The 9,629-nt window shown below is 37.7% G+C and overlaps 1 long non-coding RNA gene across 1 annotated transcript; it reads right to left on the bottom strand.

Moving 5' to 3' along the window:
• Positions 1-568: 568 nt before the first annotated feature.
• On the bottom strand, positions 569-2,082 carry LOC113472062. The gene is made up of 2 exons (XR_003394531.1): positions 2,020-2,082; positions 569-747 (listed from the first exon to the last, which is right to left on the bottom strand). It is a non-coding gene; the product is annotated as an uncharacterized LOC113472062 (long non-coding RNA).
• Positions 2,083-9,629: the final 7,547 nt, after the last annotated feature.

The raw sequence follows: 9,629 nt of genomic DNA on the forward strand, positions 1-9,629 counted from the left end.
AGTTACAGTTCCCTCTCTCAAACCTCTACAAGGCGCTTCCACACTTTTAAGGTCTATCTGAATCGAAACAGAAGAGAGTAACAGATCAGGAGAATACTCGGAATGTATTTCTGACTGGACGAAGTTTCCTGACGATGGATAGCGGCTGTGTTGTCACCCTCTGAAACAGAAAAAAACAGACGATAAGACTTCAGCAGTTACAGTTCCCTCTCTCAAACCTCTACAAGGCGCGTCCACACTTTCAAGGTCTATCTAAATCGAAACAGAAGAGAGTAACAGATCAAGAGAATACTCGGGATGTATTTCTGACTGGACGAAGTTTCCTGACGATGGATAGCGGCTGTGTTGTCACCCTCTGAAACAGAAAAAACCGAAGAAGAAGAAGAAAAATCTGGTGTAAACATCACGCGACTTTCCTTATCCTATTGAATGATGCTTATTATTGGAACCGAGACCATTTATTATTATTATTATTTAACACTTCTCTTTTTTTTTAAGAGGTTTGACAGAGGGAACTGTAACTGCTATGGTCTTATCGTCCCGAAATCGAAGAGAGAAGGAAGACAGGGGAACGATAAGACTTCAGCAGTTACAGTTCCCTCTCTCAAACCTCTACAAGGCGCGTCCACACTTGCAAGGTCTATCTGAATCGAAACAGAAGAGAGTAACAGATCAGGAGAATACTCGGGATGTATTTCTGACTGGACGAAGTTTCCTGACGATGGATAGCGGCTGTGTTGTCACCCTCTGAAACAGAAAAAAACCCAGGGATTTTAGAAGAAGAAGAAAAAGAATTTGAATTTGAATAAGATTTCTTTATTTTTGAATAATTAGGTACAAATAAAGCATCTCCTAGGCTGATTTCAACCTCTGAGGAGAGAATTTTGAATTTTGAATTTGAATAAGATTTCTTTATTTTTGAATAATTAGGTACAAATAAAGCATCTCCTAGGCTGATTTCAACCTCTGAGGAGATGGTTCTTCTTCCTCTTCATTGGTTACTTATATATAACATAGGTAGGTACTTATTAATATTGATTTTAATACATGTAAAATACATAGGTAGGTAAGTTTTCAAGATTTTAATAACAATGGTAGGTATAAAACAAATGCAACGCAACATAATAATTTTCATTAGAATATTACTCATTTACATAGTACTCGTAATAAGTATATGTATAGTGAACAAAAAATTGCATTTTTTATCTGGAAAATTAATAAGAATTGAACATCGTGATTTTTTAATCCATGTTGAACAAACTAGGTTTTAGGTATACGTAGGTATTAGAAAATTACATTGTAGGTTTACTCGTATTTATGTACATATTTGTAAGTAGGAAATGTAAAAGAGAAATAACATATCCATTAAGTAAATGAAAAAGTAGATAATACAACATAATATTATAGACCAATACATAATTACATACATATTCCTAATTTTTTTTTTATTAATAGTATATGTCTATTATCTATTCACCTGTATTCGTTAATCTACAATAATTTCCCCATTCCCATCTATTATTGTTGTTGATCTCCAAATAATTTTATTAATAGTATATGTCTATTATCTATTCCTGAAAAGTATATTCCAGGAAAAGAAGAAGAAGAAGAAGAAGAAGAAGAAGAAAATCTGGTGTGAACATCACACGAATTTCCTTATCCTATTGAATGATCCTTATTATTGAAACCGGGGTCTTCTCAGATCCTACACTGGCGTCAAAAATGACTTCTACACTGGCAATGACAGTGCTATCTCATATATGGAGAATCTCTATATCCGACTCTGATTTACTGTATTTTTCAATACTGTTTTTCATGGCCTATGTTCAACTTTCTTGTATGATCATTATGATGTCAAAATACAGGGTGTCCCAGAATTTATGCTTCAATTGTTTTTCTCGAAGGCTGTCAAAAAGTTTCAAACAGCCTTCGAGAAAAACAATTGAAGCATAAATTCTGTGACACCCTGTATACCTACGTTCATCCGATTAATAATAATCCGGAGTAATCCGGACTCACCTTTAGTGACAAACACCACAATCGTATCCGGCTCGGTATTGGAGGCGCGACACGAATAATTGCAATCAATCTCTCTCTCTCTCTTGTCTAGATGGAGTTTTTACATTTCTCTGTCTTTTTCTCACTACTCTCTTTTCTCTCTCCTTTCCATCTTCTCTCTTTCTTACACATGAGGTTTCTGTCTCTCTCCTTCTTTCCTATTTCTCTCTCTTTTATTTCACCCTTCCTCTCTCTCTCTCTCTCGTCTATGAAGTTTTTACACTCTCTCTCGCTCTCTCTCTTTCTTTTTTTTCTCTCTCTCTATCTCTCTCTCTCTCCCTTCCTCTCTTTCTCGCCTATGAAGTTTTTACATTCTCCCTCTCCTTCTTTTTTTTCTCTCTCTCTTTCTTTTCTCTCTTCCTCTCTCTCTCTCTCTCTCTCTCTCTCTCTCTCTCTCTCTCTCCTCTATGAACTCTCTCTCTTCTCTCCTCCCCCTCTCGTCTATGAAGTTTTTACACTCTCTCTCTCTCGCTCTCGCTCTCTCTCTTTCTTTTTTTTTCTCTCTCTCTATCTCTCTCTCTCCCTTCCTCTCTCTCTCTCGCCTATGAAGTTTTTACATTCTCCCTCTCTTTCTTTCTTTTCTCTCTCTCCCTCTCTTCTCTCTCTCTCCCTTCCTCTCTCTCTCTCTCTCTCTCTCGCCTATGAAGTTTTTACATTCTCCCTCTCTTTCTTTTTTTTCTCTCTCTCTATCTCTCTCTTTCTTTTCTCTCTCTCTCCCTCTCTTCTCTCTCTCTTTCTCAGATGTTTTGTATTTTGTATCTCCTATTCTGTTGTTTCCTCTGCTATGTGTTAATGAAATTTTCGTACTTCTGCTTCGTTTTCTCCTCCTCCTCCTCCTTCCGAGAACGAACTCTGTTTAAAGTTGTTTTTAGATTCTTTCAAATACGTAGGTGGTACTCAAGTTTTTTTTTTTTTTAATGGTACCGAAAGCGAAGAGAGAAGAAAGACAAGATAAGAGAAAGCCAACTACGCGTATGTGTTCCGAAGATGCCCGAACTCATACGAACGTAGGAGACACACATCATATCTATTCGTTTAATTCTTCTTCCTCTCGTTCTTCTTCTCCTTCTTCTTCATCTTATTCTTCTTCATCATCTTATTCTTCTTCTCCCTCTTCTTCTTCTTCTCCTTCTTCTTCTTCTCCTTTTTCTTCTTCTCCTTCTCTTTCTTCTTCTTGTTCTTCATCTTCTTCGTCGTCTTCTTCTTCTCCTTCTTCTTTTCCTCCTTCTTCTTCTTCTTTTCCTCCTTCTTCTTCTCCTTCATCTTCTTCTTCTCCTTCTTCTTTTCCTCCTCCTCCTTCTTCTTCTTCTTCTTCTCCTTCTTCTTCTTCTTCTCCTCCTTCTTCTCTTTCTTCTTCTCCTTCTTCTTCTCCTCCTCCTTCTTCATTTCATTTTCCCGTTCTAACGGGGAGGTTATATTTTGACACCCGCAAAATTGTGAAGAACTTGCTTCACCACAAATGCTTAATAATTCAATTCCTCTCTCTCTCTCTGCACTATTCTCCACCTCCCTCTCCCTCTCTCTCTCTACCTCTATCTCTTTTCCTCTTATTTATGAGGTTTTTGTATCTCTCACTCTCTCTTTCTCACTCTTTCCTTCATTTTCTACTCTATTCTCCGTCTCCCTTTTCTCTCTCTCTCTCTCTTTCTCTCTCTCTCCCTCTATCTCCTTCTCTCTTATTTATGAGGTTTTTGTCTCTCTCCTTCTTTCTTCTTCCCTTGAGGTGTCTAGATCTTTTTCTCTCTCACGCTCCACAGTTCTTTCTCTTTTCCTCTCTCTCCCTCTTTCTATCATCTCTCTTTCTTACTCATGAAGTTTTTGTCTGTCTTTTTCTTTCTTATTTGTCTTCCTTACTCTCTCTCTCTCTCTCTCTTGTCTAGATGGAGTTTTTACATTTCTCTGTCTTTTTCTCACTACTCTCTTTTCTCTCTCCTTTCCATCTTCTCCTCTCTTTCTCACTCTTTCCTTCATTTTCTACTCTATCCTCCGTCTCCCTTTTTTCTCTCTCTCTCTCTTTCCTTACCCTCTCTGCCGTATTCTCTCTCTTTCTTTCTCTCCTCTTCTCTCTCTTTCTCTCTACCTCTATCTCCTTCTCTCTTATTTATGAGGTTTTTGTCTCTCTCCTTCTTTCTTCTTTCCTTGAGGTGTCTAGATCTTTTTCTCGCTCACGCTCACAGTTCTTTCTCTTTTCCTCTCTCTCCCTCTTTCATCTCTCTTTCTTACTCATGAAGTTTTTGTCTGTCTTTTTCTTTCTTATTTATCTTCCTTACTCTCTCTCTCTGTCTCTCTGATAGATAGAGAGAGAGAGAGAGAGAGAGAGAGAGAGAGAGAGAGAGAGAGAGAGAGAGAGAGAGCTCTCTCTCTCTCTCTTGCTTTTTCTATCTCGTTCTTTCGTTCTCTATCTCTCCCTTTTTCCTATTCCTTCCTCTCTCTCTCTTATATATTTCTCTTTCTCTCTCTCTCTCTCTCTTATATATATTTCTCTCCCTCTCTCATATATTTCTCTTTCTCTCTCTCTTTAGTAAGTAGGTATCTAGCTTTTTCCCCTCTATCTTTTTTCTCTTATCCTCTCTCTCTCTATCTGTATCTCCTACTCTTTTCCCCTTTCCCTCTCTCTCTCTTTCTCTTTCTCTCACACAAAACGTGAACATCTAGGTATGTTTTTTTTTTTGCCATCTCACTGTTTTTTAATAGAATTTTACCTTGGCTTGTATCCTGTTTCCTTCTCTCTCTCTTCCCCTCTTCTCTCTCTCTTTCTCTCCTCTCTCTCTTTCTCTACTCTCTCTCTCCTCTCTTTCTCTCCTCTCTCTCTCCTCTCTTTTTCTCTCCTCTCTCTCTCCTCTCTCTCTCTCTTTCTCTTAATCTTTATATCCCTTCTCCTTTTTTTTCTCTCCTCTTCTTCTTCTTTTTCTCCTCATCCTTCTTCTTCTCCTCCTTCTTCTCCCCCTCCTTCTTCTCCTTCTCCTTCTTCTTCTCCTCCTTCTTCTTCTTCTTCTTCTCCTCCTTCTTCTCCTCTTCCTTCTTCTTCTTCTTCTTCTCCTCCTTCTTCTTCTTCTTCTTCTCCTCCTTCTTCTTCTTCTTCTTCTTCTTCTCCTTCTTCTCCTTCTTCCTATGGTACTCTACATACCCTTTAAGTTTAAGAAATGCATTTTTTTTTTTTCATAGTTGTGATGTGACGTCATTTGAATTTTTTTGCTTTCATAAATTCATACATTTTACCTACCTACATATTTGAGATTTCCATTCATATTAATTTTTTTTTCATTCATTTTAATTAGGTACCTACCTATTTATTCCACTCATATGAATGACTTTTTACTTTCCTTATCCTATAAAAAAGGAAAGTAATGTAATCGGGTCAAATTTTCGATGGCCAGTTTTTAGTGCCAAAACACGTTTTGAGGTCCCTGGAGCCTAAATCCAAAGTTTCAGCCATTGGTCCGTGTGTGTGTCTGTCTGTAACGTGGACTCGGATACTTCTTCTTGGTATGAAGTCCAAATTTAGGTACCACTGCAAAGTATGTCTTGTTTTAGGAAGGTACACCAAGTTTCATTACATTCCTATTATTAGCCTTTGATTCACAGCTATCGATTGATGCCGAGTTTGATAGGCTTTTTGTAATGGATAATTCTGAGGTGCGGGCAAATAATTATTTTTCATTTTTTTTTAATACAGCCCCTTGTGTAACTGACTGACTCACTGACTCACGTATACAAATTCTAACCCACTTCTAGATGAGCTAGGAAGATGCGGTTTTCACCATTGGATTTCTTATTTTTTGTACATACTGGGAAAAATCGGAAACTCCCGAAATCCCTGACCCCCACAAAGTGAGTTTAAACTCTGTTTAATTTCATTGTGACCCCGGCGGACCTTAAGGCAATGTTGAGAAAAGCTGAAATATTAGAAAGTATAAAATTCGACGAAATATGGACTTATTATTTTCCATCCAAATCCAAAATGGCGGCTGCTTCTCTTCTCGAAGAAAATGGAATAGGCTATTGGCATCTTGTGCGAGTGTGTGTGTGTGTGTATGTATGTGTGTGTGTGTGTGATGTGTGTGAGTATATGGATGAGAAAAACTCTATGTTATATGGATGAGAAAATATAAGATGGTTACCTAGAAAATAGGTTTTTGTATTTATTTTGTAGAAAAAGATGGGTACCTAACCTACCTATTGAGTGTGTGTGTGTGTGTGAGAGAGAGAGAGAGGGAGAGTGGTGTGTGTGTGTGGTGTGTGTGTGTGAGTATCAGACTATGTTACAGGGATGAGAAAATATGCGATAGTAATAAGATGGCTACGTTAGAAAATAGGTTTTTGTATTTATTTTGTAGAAAAAGATGGGTACCTAACCTACCTATGTACCTACCTAGAAAATACTGTATTAAAAAATATGATCGAATTTTTCTGCGGATTGCGGGCGAGAGAGAAAGAGAGAGAGATAGATAGAGAACGATTGGCGGCATTTTACCGTTTTTTGGCGGTTTTCGGTGTAATTTAACAATAATTCGGGAAGGGTATGAACTAGAGACTTGAAATTTGGTAGTACACAAATGTGACAAGGATGTAACACAAAATGTTTAGTTGAGATAGGTGCTACGGTCGGCGGTATTTTGACCGCTTTTTGGTGGTTTTCAGCTATACCGACTATACGGTTAAAGATATTGTAAAAGTTAGGTTAGGAGAATACCCAAATAAGCATCCACATTAGATTAGACTTTACAGTAGTTTTGAGCTTTCGATTTAGTATTAAATTTGTATGAACGCCGTATTTCTCAGTGAATATGCAATGTGCAGTGAACACAATATTAGTGGAGATGTCGTTGTAACATTAAAAAAAAACTTATTTGCTGGGTCAATCCTGGGTTGAACTCGATCCCGACACAATCACGGAAGAAAATAGAGAGAGAGAAAGAGGAGGGCGGATGAGGGAGAAGAAGAAGAAGAGAGAGAGGGGAGAGATAGAGAGAGGGAGGGGAGAGATAGAGAGAGTGAGGGAGAGGGAGAGAAAGAGAGAGCGAGAGAAAGAGAAAGAGAGGAGGGAAATATAAAGAAAGCAGGAAAAAAATAGGGACTGAGGATTATAATAAGAAGAGAGAGAGAAAGAGGAGGATGAGGGAGAAGAAGAGAGAGAGAGACGAAAGTGATAGAGAGAGTGACGGAAAGAAAGAAAGAAAGAGAGAGAGGAAGAGGAGGATGAGGGAGAAGAAGAGAGAGAGAGAGAGGGGGAGAGAGATAGAGAGAGAGAGTGAGGGAAAGAAAGAGAGAGAGAAAGAAAACAGGGAAAAAATAGGGACTGAGGACTATAATAAGGAGTAAGAGAGAGAGAGAGAGAGAGAGATCGAAAGAAAACAAAAAAATAGGGATTGAGGATTATAATAAGGAGTAAGAGAGAGAGAGAGAGAGGGAGAGAGAGAGAGAGAGAAACAGAGAGTGAGGGAGAGAGAGAGAGATAATATTGAATTATTTCTTATTTCACACTCATACCTACTGAACCCCCATATTGATTTCAATAAATTTCATATACCTAGGTATGAAAAAACCGAGAGAATAGGGGGAAAAAATATCTGGTGTGAACATCACTCGACTTTCTATTAAATTTCAGACGTTCGACTTTGATATTCACCGTTCTATATTCTTCTGTATCAAAATACAGGGGATAATATTTCCCCTGTATTTTGATACAGAAGAATATAGAACGGTGGATATCAAAAATTACCTATGTTGTTTATTTTGATATCCCCCGTTCTATATTCTTCTGTATTCTTTGGAGATTACAGAGGCAAATTAACCCCTTGAGAGAATCAGGGATGGTAATTTTTCAACCCTTTCCCTCCCTATTTCATTTTGTCTTTATTTATTGTAGCCTCTTTATTTTCCATCTCTCCACTCCCTTCATTTTCCCCCTCTTCATCTTTTTCTTTTTTTTAAGAAAAGAAAAGATAAGTGTTTCACCGCCGTTTTTATTTCGTGGCAATGAAACAACTGCTACATTAGACTCGTGTGTTCTGTGTGTGACTCCAACTTTGTATCCTACTTCCTGCAAAAAAAAAGAAAAAAAAAAAAAATCTAGTGTGAACATCACACGACTTTCCTTATCCTATTGAATGGTGCTTAATTTGAGTGTTCTTGTTTTCATACCCTAACTTTTACAATATCTCTAACCGCTTAGTCGGTATAGCTGAAAACCGCCAAAAAACGGTCGATAACCGCCAAGAAGCGGTCAAAATGCCGCCAACCGCAGCTTCTATCTCAACCAAACGTTGGATGTCAACCCAAAAATGTTTGACCGCAGGTTGGATGTCAACCCTTGAGATTTGACCATAATCAGGTAGTTTTGACCGCAGGTTGGAATCCCCGTTTTGTTTACAGACAGACGGACAAACAGACAGACACACGGACCAATGGCTGAAACTTTGGATTTAGGCTCTAGGGACCTCAAAATGTGTTTCGGCACTAAAAACTGATTATCGAAAATTTGACCCGATTACATTACTTTCCTTCCTATAGGATAAGGAAAGTAAAAATGAGCATTTTAAACGAAAAAGAAAAGCGACTGAAAAGAAGAAATCAGTGAGTACAAAAATAAAGTGATGAAAAATAGACTCAAATAAAAAAAAAATCTACGAAAAAAAAAGGAAGGTGAGAAATGAATGTGGGAATACAAATGGGCGCCATTTTTCCCCTTGTCATAACCAAGCCATACGGAAGAGAAGGTAAACAAGACGAAGAAGAAGGAGAAGAAGAAGACGGAGGAGGAGGAGAAGAAGGAGGAGAAGGAGAAGAAGGAGGAGAAGGAGAAGGATAAGGAAGAGAAGGTAAAGAAGAAGAAGAAGAAGAAGAAGAAGAAGAAGAAGAAGGAGGAGGAGGAGGAGGAGGAGGAAAAAAAAGTTTAAAAAAGTGGAAGTACTAAGTTACACACTCAGTTAGGCTTGAATCAGAATGTTACCTTTTTTATCACCTTTTCTTTTTTTCCGAAGTGGGAAAACTATACTTGACTACAGGGTGTTCCAAAACGTAACAGGTGATTTTTTTTTTCGAGATAAAATAACTAAATAACCCAATAAAATTTTTAATAAAGACTTTTTTACTTTCCTTATCCTAGAGGAAGAAAAGTAATGTAATCAGGTCATCTTTTTTTTCCGAGTGGATGTCCTTCGCACTCAACCTTTGCTATTTCTTTAGCAAGGGGAAATTCAGGCTGTTATACTCCCTGTTTAACGTTCCCCAGCCAGAAAATTTCCTTCCTATTCTCCTACTTATTCTTCTTCTTTTTCTTCATCTTTTTCACGATGAAATTTGTGAAGAAACGGAATAAACCTTATTATTATTATTAATATTATTGTTAGACTGGAAAACAAAGTTGTAAGGTAAAGGCATGTTACTCAATTGATTGATCACAAATTACAAACAAGAAAAAATTTTCCCCTCGAAATTTTGACCCCAATTTGAAGTCGGTTTGACCCACTTTGGATCGAAGAAAGTGAACTCTAAGTTTTCCCTCTTCCTTATGTATTTCTCTCTCTCTCTCTCTCTCTCTCTCTCTCTCTCTCTCTATGATATACATT

This window comes from Diaphorina citri, unplaced genomic scaffold, assembly GCF_000475195.1.
Source record: "Diaphorina citri unplaced genomic scaffold, Diaci psyllid genome assembly version 1.1 scaffold3773, whole genome shotgun sequence".
Classification (NCBI taxonomy): Eukaryota; Metazoa; Arthropoda; class Insecta; order Hemiptera; family Psyllidae; genus Diaphorina; species Diaphorina citri.